This window comes from Balaenoptera borealis (assembly GCF_965194805.1).
Source record: "Balaenoptera borealis genome assembly, chromosome: 15".
NCBI classification, from domain to species: domain Eukaryota; kingdom Metazoa; phylum Chordata; class Mammalia; order Artiodactyla; family Balaenopteridae; genus Balaenoptera; species Balaenoptera borealis.
In genome coordinates, this window is record NC_138871.1 from 38,801,593 (window position 1) to 38,819,182 (window position 17,590).

Below are 17,590 nucleotides of genomic sequence, written 5' to 3' on the forward strand. Positions count from 1 at the left end.
TTAAGTGAAAATTATGTAACAATATGCAGTGTATGATTTCATTTTTGTGAAAACAAATGTGTTCTTGAATGTTCTTCAAAAATGTCTGGGGCTTCCCTGGTGGTGCAGTGGTTGAGAATCTGCTCTGCCAATGCAGAGGACATGGGTTCGAGCCCTGGTCTGGGAAGATCCCACATGCCGCGGAGCAATTAGGCCCGTGAGCCACAATTACTGAGCCTGTGCGTCTGGAGCCTGTACTCGGCAACAAGAGAGGCCGCGACAGTGAGAGGCCCGTGCACCGCGATGAAGAGTGGCCCCCACTTGCCACAACTAGAGAAAGCCCTCGCACAGAAACGAAGACCCAACACAGCCATAAATAAATAAATAAAATTAAACATAAAATAAAATTAAAGTGAACTAAAATTAAATAAATTTTAAAAATTAAAAAAAAAAATGTCTGGAAAGATATCAGAAGTTTGACTGTGTTTACTTCTTGGGGATGGGTATGGAAAGGGGTTGGGGGAATATGTGAGTGGTTGGAGTTTTCTACTTTTTCTACTTTACAAATTATTTATATATGTATATGAGATCCACAAATAATTCTATATTAATTGAGTTACAATAAAATGGTAAAAATTAAATGAACATGTGCAAAGGGATATGAGACAATCAATTGTACAAAACATATTTCATAGAAATTTACAATTTAAAGCTGGGTAAAATAGAAATAAACTGTGACTCCCCTAAATCCTAAACAAGAAGGAATTTGATCCCCAACTCCATTTTTATGCACCTGTGTGAACTGAAAAAACAATCACAAAATTTAGGGATTTAATTGACACTAGACCCAAACCTGCATATTTTCTAGAACAAAACAATAGTGGAGCATTCAAATATTCATGCATTCTGTTTTGGATCTGGGCCTACCCACACAAATGGACCACCCCACAGACACTGGTGCCTTACTTCTGGAGCTCATTCAGATTATCATCTACCTTTTCACTCCAGGAAATCTACTCCTCACTCTCAGCTTACTTGGAGGAGGAAGAGGAGAAGAAGGAGAAGAAGGAAAAATGAAGGAGGAAGATGAGGAAGAGGGGGAGAAGGAAGGAGAAAGCAGTTTTGACCTGTAATACAAGTACAGATTTAAAGCTGAATAATCACTTAACTCCAGAAGCACACAGGCATAAGCTACAGACCTAGCCTGCAAATAAATTTGGTCTCAATTTGGACTCCGGTTTAAGACCAAATTAGGTGACTTTTTCCCTTTATATCAGTAGTTTCTTTAAAAGTGGATATACTTTTGCACAACTAGGTAGATCCAAACAATAGCCAGAATTGACTACATAGCCATAAAATTTAGTACAATGCCTCTAAAATAGCAGAGATTTGGCATTGCTTTCAGTTCAACAAGTTTTTCTTAAAACTGAGCAACTTGGCTAGAGAAGATTTATTAATTCAGAGTCTGTAATCTAAGGGCAATTGAAGAAACAGCATGAGTCATGTTCATCAAAATTTATGAATCCCTTTTGTAATTGTGACTTTATTTCTACTGCATAGTAATACAGTGTTTCAAACTCTGTGATTCCACTGAGCCAAAGACAGCTCTTCAACGTAAAATAAATGAGAGCTTCAGGTAATATCTTGCAAAATCCACATGGTCAGTTTGAATCTTAATACCTGTACTTCCTGAACAAATAAGTGATGCATTTGTTTTTTCTTTCCCAAATTTAAGTTCAATTTCCTCACCTTCTGGTGTCTCACATCAGTAAGAAAATACAATCTTGTGAGCCACGATGGAGATTCTCAAGTTGCATCTCTTAGAGGCATTTAATTTCCAAAGACCAAGAGTCATGAAAACTTCAATTAGAAACAAATCAGGGCTTCCCTGGTGGCGCAGTGGTTGAGAATCTGCCTGCCAATGCAGGGGACACGGGTTCGAGCCCTGGTCTGGGAAGATCCCACATGCCGCGGAGCAACTGGGCCCGTGAGCCACAATTACTGAGCCTGCGCGTCTGGAGCCTGTGCTCCGCAATAACAGAGGCCGCGAGAGTGAGAGGCCCATGCACTGCGATGAAGAGTGGCCCCCGCTTGCCACAACTAGAGAAAGCCCTCGCACAGAAACGAAGACCCAACACAGCCATTAAAAAACAAAACAAAACAAAAAAAAAACAAATCAAATATTAAGTCAAATATACTTCAATAAAAAATAAATAAAATCTAAATAAAATAAAAATTATAGCCATCGCAGTAGGTAAAAAAATTAAATGTTTCCTTGACTTAGCTATTCAACTGCTTTAAGATAAACAAATGTTGCTTCAAGTTCTTTCAAATGTCCCATATCTTGGCAACAGTGAAAGGCATTAACATTCACAGTCCTCCATCACATGGGACAATATTTCATACTTGACAAGTTCACAGCATGAATTTCCAGTAACTGAAACAAAGGAAAGACTTTCTTTGGATTCAAATAAACTGATGATGGACCCTATTTTCCCTTTTCTTACAGGTGTCCCATCTGTGCCAAATAAGCTTATCTTTATTTGAGGAACGTGTAGAACTAAGATGAAGTAATAGAGATGGGAAGAAAATGGGACAAGAGAGTGTCCTATAAAGTAACAGGTTTCATACTTGCTTATGACTGGTGGTGATCTCTACAGGCAGTTACAAAGGAGGATTTCTAAAACATTTTATCTGCAATCTGCCCAAAACATTTGTATAAGTGGTCAAACTTCCAAGATGACTACCTTAAAAGATAATACTCCTTTTGGATAAGATTGTTTTTTTAAATAACAACATCAGCATCTTTGCCTGATAAGTCCAATTCTTTATACCCTTTAAAATAGCTGATGAAAAAAATATCAGAGCCTTAGTATTGATTACAATTCAGTTTTTAAACTTTTTGTTTTGAAATAATTATAGATTCACAGGAAGTTCAACGGTGGTATAAAGAGTCCCACGTACCCTTCATGGTATCATCTTACAGCTATAATATAGAATCAAAACTTGGAAATTGGCATTGGTACATTACTGTTAACATACCAATCCCAGTTGGTATGTTACTCAGTTGTAACCTTTTTTAACCAGCATTTATTTGTGTGTGTGTGTATAATTTTATACAGTTTAATCTCATGTATAGATTCATGTAACCACCACTACAATCAGGATTCAGCTGTCACATTATTGCAAAAGAATTCCCTCCCGCTACCACTGCGAATTAGCACTCACCACCTCATCCCCTCCTTGTCATCTGGCTACCATGAACCTCTTCTCAATCCCTGTAGTTTTGTTTTCTCAAAAATGTGATATAAATGGAATCTTACTGCATTTAACATTTAAGATTGATTTTTTTTCACTAAGCATAATGTCCTTGAGGTGCATCCAGGGTGTTTCATTTATCAGTAGTTCATTCCTTTTTATTGCTGAGTAGTATTCCATTGTGTGGATGTAGAGTTTGTTCAACCATTCACCTACTGAAGGGCATCTGGGCTGTTTCCAGTATTTTGCTAGTAGGAATAAAGCTGCAATGAGTATCACTGTATGGGTTTTGCATAAACATATATTTTAATTTTTCTGTGATAAATGTCCAAGAGTTGATTGCTGAGTTGCATGTTTAGCTTTGCAAGAAAATACCAAACTGTTTTCCAGAGTGGCTGTACCATTTTACATTCCCACCTGCAATGCATGACAGATCCAGTTTCTCTGCATCCTCACAAACACTTGTGTAGTAATATCTCATTGTGGTTTTAACTTGCATTTCCCTAATGACTAATGATGCTGAACATCTTTTCATATCATTATTTTCCATCTATACGTTATCTTCTGTGAAATCTCTTCATGTCTTTTGCCCATTTTATAATTGGATTGTTTCTTTTTCACTGTTGAGTTTTGAGGATTTTTTTTTTAAACTACGTATTCCAAATGTAAGGTTTTGTCAGACAGGTGCTTTGCAAATATTTTCTCCTACCAATTCATTTTCATAAGACAAAAATCAGAACTGGGTCTTAGGTGAGAGGACATTTGATTTTGTAGTTACAGGATTACATTCAAGGCTATGTGACTTTGATTTCAGCCATTATTTAAACCCAAACTTTGAGGCTTCTTGATACAGTGATGTCCCAGTATGCTAAACAAGATCAAAAGATGACAAGTCACCTCCACTGGTCAGGATTAGTTCATATGTTTAAAAGGCAGGTGTATTCTGCATAACATCATATTGCAAGGGAAAGCTCTTACTGTTGATGAAATGTGTAGTTCAAGAAAGCAAAAAAAATCTATTTTCAAGGCAGCAGAATGATAGGCAACCTGATCTTTAAGTCTTATTCTAGGTAATATTCTAAAAATATGTGCTATAAAGTACTATAAAATAATCTGATTTCAGATCCTATGTTTTTTTCTAGTGTACCTTGCTTACTCTAGAAATGGTGACTATACAACTGTAAATTTGAGGGGACAGTTCAAATTTCAAATATTCCAAACCATTGCCTCCATAAACCATTAAAATTACTTCCAAGTATTAGACCATCAAAATTATACCTAGTAGACTTCTCTTTACATCTGACAAAGATCCCTGTTTAGAATATTCCAAGTATGGCTACCTTGTCATATACCCTTCCCTGCTCACACCCATTATGCTCTAATGGTCATACTCTACACGACATGATCCTGCCCCCTTGCTATATCTAATCAGACAAAGGAGGTACCCAAAGCACCCATCCATAGGCTGTTCAGTGACCCCTGCTTTGGATTTACTGGTTCAAAAGAAGATGAGCTGGGTCAGTTATACTCCTTTTTCAGGAACTTGGAATTAAAAAGCTGAAGTGAGGGTAAACAACCATAAGAGCTGGACTGAAAGGTCACGACATGACTACTATGGGCCATGTGCAAGCTGGAAGCCAGCCTCTGGAGGGTGGCGCCAGCTGATGCACAGAGAGAAGCAGAGATGCCATGAGTTTGTTGATGATGTTCCTGAGAGGCAGGCAGAAGGAGCAACTACTTGGGGGACCTGATGGCTTTCTGACTCTAGCTCAGGTTCCCATTCACACATAGCTTTAGAAGATACTCTGCTTTTGAAATACCTTAAGTGGGTTCTTAGCAGCCGAAAGATTTCTAATTATGACATGCACCTAGTGGTCTTATTTTTTTATTTGGAAGTTATAGTTGATAGCTATAGAAAAATTTGCATGACCTAATGAGAACAGCATTCTCTCAAAAAGTTTTCAGTTGATGTAAAATCTCCCCAGAAAGAGACAGAACTACCACATACGACTGGTGGGAGTACACAGTTCAGCCTTTTTGGGGGGCAATTGGGCAAAATTGATCTCAAAATAAAAGTACGTGTTATAGATGCTCTTTTTAGAAAGAAATATATGCATAGATAACCCTGGAAGCATATATTAAAATGGTAATAATGGTTATCTCTAGATGATAAGATTGTGGATGATTTAAATGTTCTCCTTTTTTACGTTTTTATTTCTTACAATTCTTTTCAAAAGCAGATGTTTAAAATATGAAAATCAGCTACCAGTTCTTACATGTGCTAGGTGCATTACAGACATTACATAATTTAATTTTAAAAATGACCCTATAAGGTAGGTGCTGTTATTCTTACTTTATGAATGAGGAAGTTGAACCCTAAAGATGTTTAAAAAAATGTCTTATGTCATGACCAGCGAGTGGTACTAAAATGTAAAATCCATGAGATTGGGGATGTTGTCTGTTTCATTCACTGTGGGATCTGTGGCACCTAGAACTCACTAAATATTTTTAAATGAATGATAGGCAGAAGCAGGCTTTGTGCCCAAGTATGCCTCACTCCAAAACCTCTGCTCCAAATTCTTTCTCTAAACCAACACTCCAAACAAGCCCTTCTGCAATTTATGACCTTAATTCACCTTTTAATTTACTTTGTTTAAAATAGGAAGAAATCTCAACAACCAAAAACCAAACTACCCAATTTTTTAAATGAGCAAAATTTGTGAATAGACATTTTTCCAAAGAGACATATAGATACCCAACAGGCATATGACAAGATATTCAACATCACTAATTATTAGGGAAATACAGATCAAAACCACAATGAGATGCCACCTCACACCTGTTAGAATGGCAGTTATCAAAAAGACAAGAAATAACAGTGTTGGTGAGGATGTGGAGAAAAGGGAACGCTTATGCACTGTTGGTGGGAATGTAAATTAGTGCAGCTACTATGGAAAACAGTATGGACCTCCCTCAAAAAATTAAGAATAGAACTACCATATGATTGAGCTATTCCAATTCTGGGTATCTTCCCAAAGAACACAAAAATACTAATTTGAAAAAATATGTGCACCCCTACGTTCATTGCAGCATTATTTATAATAGCCAAGATATGGAAGCAACTTAAGTGCCCACTGATGGATGAATGGATAAAGAAGATATGGTATATAGATAGACAATGGAATACTACTCAGTCATAAAAAAGAATGAGATCTTGCCATTTGCAACAACATGGGTATCCAACCTTGAGGATATTATGTTAAGTGAAATAAGTCAGAGAAATAAAAATACTGTATGATTTCACTTTTATGTGGAATCTAAAACAAAACAAAACAAAACAAAACAAACTCATAGATGCAGAAAACAGATTGGTGGTTATTGGAGGGGAAGGGGGTTGGGGGGTGGATGACATGGGTGAAGGGGATCAACTGTCTGGTGAAGGATGGTAACTAGACCTTTGGTGGTGGTCACAGTGTACACAGATGTCAAATTATAATGTTGTATACCTAAAATATATAATGTTATATACCAATTTTACTTCAATTTTTTAAAAAAAATTAAAATGAAATAGGAAGAAAAGACCAAAAAATATTTACAGAACATGATGATGCTCTAGGAAATATAAAGGCACATGATGGGTGACTGAATTGCCCTAGTCAATAAATTAACAAGTTATAGATAAACTCAACAAAGCTTTATATTATATAACCTTTACATTTTATTTAATATGGTGTTTGTAATCATTGCTAAGAAAATTTGGATATGTGACCCTTAGTTCTGAATTCAATTCTGGATTTATTATACCATTATTTCTATGGAAAAACTCAGCTTCTCTTACATAATTTTGACTTCCAGAAGATTTTCTAGGAGTGTAGTACAATGGAAGAATGAACATTTTGGTATTATTATTCAAAATCATAATTTATTCCTTAGTAGCTACATAGCCTTTTAAATCAGCATGAAATACTATTTTTGGAGGAAACCTGATGTTCAAACTATAATTTTGCAATAGTTATAGCAATGTCAACCCAGAGCATTAGAATAAAACTTCAACTCATGACAAACATCATATTTCCAGTTCTTGATTCCATTTTAATTATAGCACCACAATATCATAATTACTAGACCTTAGCCAAAAGACCAAGATGCATAAGTCCGTCATAGTTATTAAATTTATGAAAGGCTAAGTTTTCCATACGGCAATGTTTAATCCCAAATTTACTGCCGTTCCTCTTCCCCCACTCAGTGTTGCTGATTAGCTTAAGGTATGAGGAGAAATATTTAAGATGATATTACTAGAGATGTGTTCTCTATCATCATTTTGATTTAATATTGTTTGGGGAGTTCAGGATGATGTAAGAAGAGAGACTGAACAAATCCAAGAGAAATACGTAATGGAAGAAACAAAACATCGCTATTTGACGACAATTGACTATGTATCTAAAAACATGCCCAAGGAATCAGCTAAAATTTTAAACTTACTACAATACTAAACGGCCAGATAAAATATAAAATATAGAAAAGCCATTAAGATTCTTGAATACCAACAATTACAAACTAGAAAAACCTAGTTTTAAAAAAGAGATCCAATTTATAATAGCAATAAAATATATATAAAGAAGAGTAGACTTAATAAGAAGTGTTTGGCTATATAAACAAAATAATGAAATTTATCGGGCAATAACATCTAGGAAGAACAAAATATTTTAAAGATGTCAATTCTTAATATGTTCTTTTTAAATTTAATGCAATTCCAATCAAAATAAAAACGGAATATTTTTTAGGATTTAAAAAGAATGTCATATGTTCATTTAGAAAAGTAAAAGGTGAGAATAACAAAAACATTCTGAAAAAGAGAAAGGACAATGAGCAAACAAAACAGAAACATAAGTCAGTGAAACAGAAGAGAAACCTCAGAAATAGGCCCCATTATATATAAGGATTAAAAAATGACCAAGTACAATGCAAAACAATAGGAAAGATTTGAAAGTACATATCTGTGGGAATCATTCATTAGAAATTCAAATTATTTTAGGTCAAATACTTCACACCACCCTTCAAAATATATTCCAGAAGTCTTACATAACTAAATACTTGTAAACTCAAAACTAAGCAAATGAACAAGAGTGAGTGAATGTTAGATCACTAGAAAGATGATAATATTTTTGAGTTTGAAGCAAAGAAGAGATTACAAAAGAAAGGATCATGGTTTAATGCTTAATTGAAAAAACCCATTTATTCAACTTAAAAATAGGAAAACTAGATATAAATTAGAGACATGCATTAATTTTTTGGTCTACTGGAACTTGTGTGGCCTGTTTTATCCTTTGCACCTTGCACAGTGCTGGGCACACCGTAAATGTTCACTAGTTATTTGTTGAACAAATATTGCAATAATTAACTAAGTAGACTTTGATTAATTGCATAAGACAAAGAAGTGACCCCAGAGTCCAATTAGCCAGCTGCAACTAAGAATGATGAGTGAAAATTAATTTCTTTGGCCCACATGCAAAAGAACCACACAGGAAGCTGTCTACTCAGCTGTGGAATGGGCAAGTGATGGCAACCATAGGTGGGCTGTGGAAGTGCTATCAGGCCAAATCATGTCACACTATAAGCATCAGCTGTGGGAGGGTGATAGCCAACAGGCCACACTGGCCAGGGTCAGTCAGCAAATGAATGGCTTGACTCAATCAAGAAATCTTGTTCAACCTGGGAGGCCCAGACATCAGGGTGCTGAATGACAGGGCTTATAAACAAGCCATCTCAGCTGCTAAACAAAGGGCATGATTGTGTTCGAGGAGGAGAGAGACAGAGGACCAAATACTTCTTGTCAGTCTTTTTCTAGGATAATTACTCAGTGGAGTGAAGCATCTTTAACCACTTTGACTTGATGGTTGCTGTATTTTCCATCTGAGACGATCCTCTGACTAGAGGGATTTTAACATCAGTATATGACTGTTTGCGATTATAGTAAGGAATACATTCATTCAAAATCATTTAGTAGTTGGGGAGTCTATGCAGCAAGATGTTTTGCTTTGTTTTCAGTCTACTTTGTGCTGATGGCTCACAGCATTCAGTACGATTTTGCTGAATCAGTAAACGAATTGGGCATTATTTGGATAAGGCTAAAAAATAATCATTTTGGTTTTGTCAACATCTTGTTTTCCAATTTGGTGCTGGAAACATGGGGAACTGGTCTAATGTTTGCTAATAGTATGCATATATGTGTTTCCATCTCTTTAGCCCTGTTTCTCCAGGGTGATGAAAATAAACACATTAAGAGAAATTGGGAGCATCTTCACTGCATGCCTGGATCCAGTGTTCTCTCTGCTATAATGATGCCCCCATACATTATTTCCCACTTGTCACCTAGATTGGAGGACAGATCCTTCAAATGAGTAGAACTTTTTAGTTGTTGTTGCTATTATTACTTAACCAGCAGACAGGTTACCGGCTGGAATGGGCCGGAACACTTTGGCAAAATATTCCTTTCCTGGCTATGCCTATGGCAACTTGGTATGTACAATGAGGAAAGGAGAGCAGATTTTTTTAAAATTCAAGGTTCATTCTTTTATTCAAGGTCGAGACTACAAAATTCTGAGCTATCGGATCCTGAAGTGCTTGCTTCCCTGTAATCCATTCTAATAGGAGAGCAGATTTTTTAAAAATTATTTGTGAAATAGCTGGTAATGATAGGACCAGTGCTAAGCACATGTAAAGTAGATATTTCCACATAGTGGCAGGATGAAAGAGACTGATAGGTCAAATATTTTAAACTCCATGATCAAATTGGAATAATATCAAAAGTGATTGTAATCTGAAGCAGTAGAATTCAATTTTCCTTGCATTATGGATATTTCTCTTAGCAGACCCAGGTTAAATGACTGCTCTGAGGTTGATGACATACAGATTCCTATTGCCAACAATGACTTCAGCCTGATGGCAACCTTCACAAATTGCTTCCTGTAAATTCTTTGTGAGAATAACAAGCAATTCATTTTGCTTGAGAGTGACTTTTAGCTAAGGGACTCCACCCAACAATCTGGATTTAATAAAACAAAAAACACTTTGGTATTACAAACATCTTTTTTGAGATGCAAGTTCCCCACATAAGGTTTCGTAAAAGCAAAGCATTTTCATTTTCTATTCAGCGAAAACCAGACAGATCCTTATGCACGGCCAACGATTACTTAGTTTTTCTGATGAGTTGGTGGGGAAGAGCAGAAAGGGAGAGAAGGTCACTGAAGAGCCACATGTGTGTGTGTATGTATGTAAGATATTCAGGGTAATATTTACAAAAGACTTTTAAGTCACAGCCAGTGGCTTGGTAATTCAATCATTTATCCATTCAATTATTTGGCACTCAGTATTTACTAAGTACAAGGTACTGTTGTAGGCTCTGGGGATACCATAGTTGAACAAAACAGACAGTACTTTTGCTCTCACGGACCTTACATTCGAGTGAGAGAAGACAGATCATAAGCCAAACACTACACAAAGAAAAATCTCCTTAAAGAGGACTCTGGATTTAATGGGCAAGGTAGAGGAATTATCTGCTTACAGAGATTAGGTACTGGGAACATTTATGTCTCTGTGATTGGTAGTAGATAAAATCACACTAGTAAATATTTAAGCTTGGCATTGCTCAGATATATATAATGTATGACCTAGTTCCTGAACTCATACAGCTTACAATTCCAACGTGCAAGGTGTTCCTGCACATCATGCAGGCAGAGAGGGAAGGAAGAACCACCAGATATTTTGCATCCTATCTGAATCAGAGCTGAATCATTGTGTTCAAGCTTATAATAGGGGTGAAGGAGGATTAGAATCCTTGAGTCTTTAGGAATTCAAATAGGAATAGGAATTCTTTGACACTGTGTGTCCTTTCCTATTTGGTAAAAAACAAAACAAAACAAAAACAATGAAGTCATTGGCATGACAGAGAAATTGTGGGTGTGCGTGTGTGTGTGTGTGTGTGTGTGTGTGTGTGTGTGTGTGTGTGTTAGAAAGAATGTCCAATCCACTTTGCTCATTCCAATGAACTTACTAGGATTAAAGGAGGTAGAAACAGAAAATCTGACAGTATTTAAAAAATAACTGTAAAAAAAGGACCTTGGGCCTTATGAAGGTAAAACCATAAGACTTCTTTGGGATAACACCTCTGAAACTTCTCTGATTTCCATTCCTGCTTACTCATTTTTTCAACTTTTCTCTTTTCGTTGTTCTCTGCTAGCTGCTATCATCAATCAGGGCTTATGATTGTCTTCATCATCTCCAGATGTACTGGCCTCAGAGCTCATGAAATCAAAATCACCTTATGCTTCTGCTACTCTTGTGGAGTCCCTCAGAACTATACCACTCACCTCCTCAATCTGGGAGAAGAAATAAGTTTCTTAAGAACAACCCTTCTAATATCCCCAGTCACAGTTGCTTGTTCAAAACTGAGCCTTCCAAGTCTTTTTCTCCTTACTCTTACAAGAATACTTATTCATCTAACAAACACATATTGAACACCCACCATATGGCATTATGTGGGGCTACTTGGGCCTACAAAGATGTTGAAGATACATCGTTGCTACCTTTATAGAGCTTATGGTTAAGAAAGGGGCCAAGTGCACAGATAACTATAAAACAAGGTGGAAAAAGGGCAAGCACCACAAGAAAGAGACGAATGAAGCACCCTGTTTGCTCTGAGGAAGTTTCTGGTTGGGGGCCTCAGGATGGCAGCACTGGAGCGAAAGAGGGATAGTTAGGATTGCAACAGATCAGGAACAAATGAGCAGATGCAAGTTTACCTTTTTTGTTTATACTTTTTCTCTTAGTACATTATACACTCCATCCCATCTTTATTTATATTCTTCAAATGAGGCTTTCCCAATAAAAAATCTTTTCTTAATCTCACAAGCCTCTCTTCCTTATTTTTCCATTAATATTACTTTAAATCTTTAATAAGTTTGCTTTTAATTGGGTATTTAATCAACTTTACAATGAAAGTTAAATAGAAATATCTAAGTACCAAGAGCAACAAACATGAACTTACTAAAAAACTCCTCAAATTTCCATGCTTTCATAAACCCTGAAGACTTTTTCTGTTCTGCTGCTTGCATAAAAACAAATGTGTGTAATTGTTAGGAACCAGTATTTATCATTCTGAATTATACTTTTTCTCATTTGCTATTGTTTTCTATAATCCTTTACCCATTTTTATATGTCTCTCATTTTTATCATTCCAACCAGCAATGTCATGTTTTATTGTACCAATGTATCATATTTGCTGTCTTCTTATTTGCTGTAGGTGTGCATGTGGGCTTTTTCTAGTTTTTAGATATGCTAATAATTGCTTCTATACACATTTATATGCCTTCTCTTTCCTTTGAATTATCTCCTTGGTATATGTTACATTTTCCAGAGTTAAATAAATTAATATATAATGTGTGGCTAAAGGCATGAGTGCTGGCAGACTGGCTGTGTTTGAATTCTGGCTCTACCACTTATCTGTGTGAACTTGGGTAAATTTCTTGACCTCTCTGACGCACTTTCCTCAACTAAAAAACAGGCATAATGATAGTACCCACCTCATATTATTAGTATGAAAATTATATGAGATAATATACACATATTGTAAAGAATGTTAAAGGTTTAGTCTCTGATTCATGTCATGTGTATCCAAGATGCTTTCCAGAAAAAGAGCATCAGCTTACAGGATCATCAGATGCATCCAAACTTTCACGTTCATGTATTGTTGCTCTTATTTTACTGGTACAAGAATCCTACCTTACACTTATTTACATTTGTATTTTTGCATTGTAATAGATGGAGCCCTTGGTTTCAAGTAAAAATCCACAACCTTTTACAGGAAGGAAAGGTAGGAATATGGCTAAGTGCTTATTTTTTCCCTCTGTCTCTGGCCTCTGCTTTTCTCAATCTGGCTTCCTTCACATAGTTGGAAACCTGGCCACCAGGAGTTCCCATGCTTCATATTTATGGTGACTGCATGTCTTTACCAACTCCACATTCCCAGGGAAGGAGTCTTATTGGCATGGGTCAGTCAATCACTCCTAAACCAATCAACTGTGGGCAGGGAGTTGGGTACTATAACTGGTGGTCCCTATCAGAACCATTTGTCTGGAGTGGAAGGAAGAGCATTAATCTAAAGACAGGGTGCCACATTAAAAGGATCATACACCATGATCAAGTGGGATTTATCCCAGGAATGCAAGGATTCTTCAAATATGCAAATCAATCAATGTGATAAACCATATTAACATATTGAAGGAGAAAAACCATATGATCATCTCAGTAGATGCAGAAAAAGCTTTTGACAAAATTCAATACCCATTTATGATAAAAACCCTCCAGAAAGTAGGCATAGAGGGAACTTTCCTCGACATAATAAAGGCATATATGACAAACCCACATGGGACAAACCCACAGCCAACATCGTTCTCAATGGTGAAAAACTGAAACCATTTCCTCTAAGATCAGGAAAAAGACAAGGTTGTCCACTCTCACCACTATTATTCAACATAGTTTTGGAAGTTTTAACCACAGCAATCAGAGAAGCAAAAGAAATAAAAGGAATCCAAATCAGAAAAGAAGTAAAGCTGTCACTGTTTGCAGATGACATGATACTATACATAGAGAACCCTAAAGATGCTACCAGAAGACTACCAGAGCTAATCAATGAATTTGATAAAGTAGCAGGATACAAAATTAATGCACAGAAGTCTCTTGCATTCCTATACACTAATGATGAAAAATCTGAAAGAGAAACTAAGGAAACACTCCCATTTACCACTGCAACAAAAAGAATAAAATACCTAGGAATAAACCTACCTAAGGAGACAAAAGACCTGTATGCAGAAAACTATAAGACACTGATGAAAGAAATTAAAGATAATACAAACAGATGGAGAGATATACCATGTTCTTGGATTGGAAGAGTCAACACTGTGAAAATGACTCTACTACCCAAAGCAATCTACAGATTCAGTGCAATCCCTATCAAACTACCAATGGCATTTTTCACAGAACTAGAACAAAAAAATTCACAATTTGTATGGAAACACAAAAGACCCCGAATAGCAAAAGCAATCTTGAGAAAGAAAAATGGAGCTGGAGGAATCAGGCTCCCAGACTTCAGACTATACTATAAAGCTACAGTAATCAAGACAGTATGGTACTGGCACAAAAACAGAAATATAGATCAATGGAACAGGATAGAAAGCCCAGAGATAAACCAAAGCACATATGGTCACCTTATTTTTGATAAAGGAGGCAAGAATATACAATGGAGAGACCTAAATATAAGGCCAGACACTATCAAACTCTTAGAGGAAAACATAGGCAGAACACTCTATGACATAAATCACAGCAAGATCCTTTTTGACCCACCTCCTAGAGAAATGGAAATAAAAACAAACAAATGGGACCTAATGAAACTTAAAAGCTTTTGCACAGCAAAGGAAACCATAAACAAGACGAAAAGACAACCCTCAGAATGGGAGAAAATATTTGCAAATGAAGCAACTGACAAAGGATTAATCTCCAAAATTTACAGGTAGCTCATGCAGCTCAATATCAAAAAAACAAACAACCCAATCCAAAAATGGGCAGAAGACCTAAACAGACATTTCTCCAAAGAAGATATACAGATTGCCAACAAACACATGAAAGAATGCTCAACATCACTAATCATTAGAGAAATGCATATCAAAACTACAAGGAGGTATCACCTCACACCAGTCAGAATGGCCATCATCAAAAAATCTACAAACAATAAATGCTGGAGAAGGTGTGGAGAAAAGGGAACCCTCTTGCACTGTTGGTGGGAATGTAAATTGATACAGCCACTATGGAGAACAGTATGGAGATTCCTTTGAAAACTAAAAATAGAACTACCATATGACCCAGCAACCCCACTACTGGGTATATACCCTGAGAAAACCATAATTCAAAAAGAGTCATGTACCACAATATTCACTGCAGTTCTATTTACAATAGCCAGGGCATGGAAGCAACGTAAGTATCCATCGACAGATGAATGGATAAAGAAGATGTGGCACATATATACAGTGGAATATTACTCAGCCATAAAAAAAACCGAAACTGAGTTATTTGTAGTGAGGTGGATGGACCTAGAGTCTGTCATACACAGTGAAGTAAGTCAGAAAGAGAAAAACAAATACCGTATGCTAACACATATATATGGAACCTAAAAAAATTTAAAAATGGTTCTGAAGAACCTAGGGGCAGGACAGGAATAAAGATGCAGACGTAGAGAATGGACTTGAGGACATGGGGAGGGGGGAAGGGTAAGCTGGGACGAAGTGAGAGAGTGGCATGGACATATATACACTACCAAATGTAAAATAGATAGCTAGTGGGAAGCAGCCACCTAGCACAGGGAGATCAGCTAGGTGCTTTGTGACCACCAAGAGGGGTGGGATAGGTAGGGTGGGAGGGACACACAAGAGGGAGGAGATACGGGGATATATGTATATGTATAGCTGATTCACTTTGTTATAAAGCAGAAACTAACACACCATTGTAAAGCAATTATACTCCAATAAAGATGTTTAAAAAATAAATAAATAAATAAAAAATAAAGACAGGGTGCCAAATAGAAGGGCTCTGGCCAGATCAAATGATAGATTCCACCAAATGGAGTTACTAGAGGAGCTCGATATGGTTCACATCTGTTGACTGTTCTCGTGTGAATCTCCTCTACTTGTGCGAACTATTCATATCTTTGATCATTTGTCAAGACGTATTTTTCATTATAAACTTATACATTTTCCTAATGGTTTTAGAAATACAACCTTGTAACTATTTTAAAATTTTAGGATGGCATCAACAAGAGTATTGGAGAACTACTATGTTCAAGGAGTTGTTCTGGGTGCTATGAAAAGTTCAGAGGGCTGCATCACTATAGAGAATTCAGTTTCTAATGGAGTTGAACAACATAAATAAGAAATGAAATAATAAAAGGCTGGACAATAGCAGCTCCTCAACTATGCAGACCACATTCTTAAGAACGCTGACGCAGAAGGACTTGTGGTTCAAGAACTTAAATCCTTATGGTGGAAACCATGTTAGGGGAAATGTTTGGAGTAAACCTCTGCAAGCTGTTAGAACTATGTTTTCTTGTACTAAAATAAATATAACTTTTATACATCTTACCTTAGTAATCATGACTACTCTATGGATAGTCAACCATTTACCATTTCATACTCACTAGCAAGATACCTTTCAGGACCTTCTTTTCTGCATTTTCAATAAGATATTTATAAACCATTTTACAGAATTGATAAAAGTATCCATAGTGAGAAGAATTCTTTCTGGAGTTGGTCCTCCTCTGAATGTTCACGTCCTTTCTTATTTTGTGACTTGGTGGTTTCTGTCAGACACACTATTGCCCTGTCCATATCGCTTACATGCCAAGGGCTTTCTCCTATAAGTATCTGCGACTCTGCCTGAGGCTTTTTCCAGCTGCAGGGGCAGACTTGGTCGGGAGCACGCTGGAAGTGCTGGGGACTTAATGTCTCCTGGAGCAAAAGAGAGTTGGTGGGAAAAGCACCAGTTCTCACCCCTCAGGTGGGACAACTCAGAGGCAGGGGCTGCAAGTGTCCCAGAGGTCTCTAGAGGCAGGGGGCCCCCACTGACCACAGCAGTAATATGTTCATTAACACTTTGTATTGACTTCCTAGGATAACATCTAAGCAAACAACTTGCATTAAAACCCTCGTTTTAGGGAGAACCAAGCCTAACATGAAATTTGACTTCTATCTCCTGGATTCTGCCTCCTAAATACCTGGATCCCAGAGCAATGTTGGAGGCTTTAGATGGAAAAACCTTTGAGAATTGATCACCCATAATACCCAGAGTTTTGCAGCCCCGCATCTGCCTATGGTAACTTCATGCCAGTACATGCATTTCTCCCCTTGTCCTCCTGAAGAAAACCACAGGAGGTACTTCCAAAGCCCAGGATTATTACCTCTTGTCTCCCTTGGTCTGCCTCAGTCTTCATTTCAAAAATCTCTCCTTTAGTTTCTCTGCTTAAGTTTCTTTGCAAGTTTCAACCTTCATTTCTCTCTTTCCCAGCTACCCATGGAAGGAGTGATCTGCAATTTACATATACCAGGACTAAAATTCTATAGTCACTGATAAAATATAAATCTGTATGTACTGAATAAGAATTATGCCAACTGAACATCAATATATATCAATATATCAATAACTTTATCAATAACTTTTTAATATATCAATAACTTTTTTTAAAAGTCAATATAAAAAACAAAAGAATTATGCCTAAGAGAATGTCATGGTTAGGGAATTTAAAATGGTA

At 36.7% G+C, this 17,590-nt stretch overlaps 1 long non-coding RNA gene across 1 annotated transcript in view; it reads left to right on the forward strand.

The window, feature by feature from the left end:
- Nucleotides 1–434: 434 nt before the first annotated feature.
- LOC309612544 overlaps nucleotides 435–17,590 on the forward strand; it is a 513,150-nt gene continuing 495,994 nt past the window's right edge. The window contains exon 1 of the long non-coding RNA XR_014235267.1: nucleotides 435–15,037. This is a non-coding gene — a long non-coding RNA (uncharacterized lncRNA). The remainder of the gene's footprint in view (nucleotides 15,038–17,590) is intronic.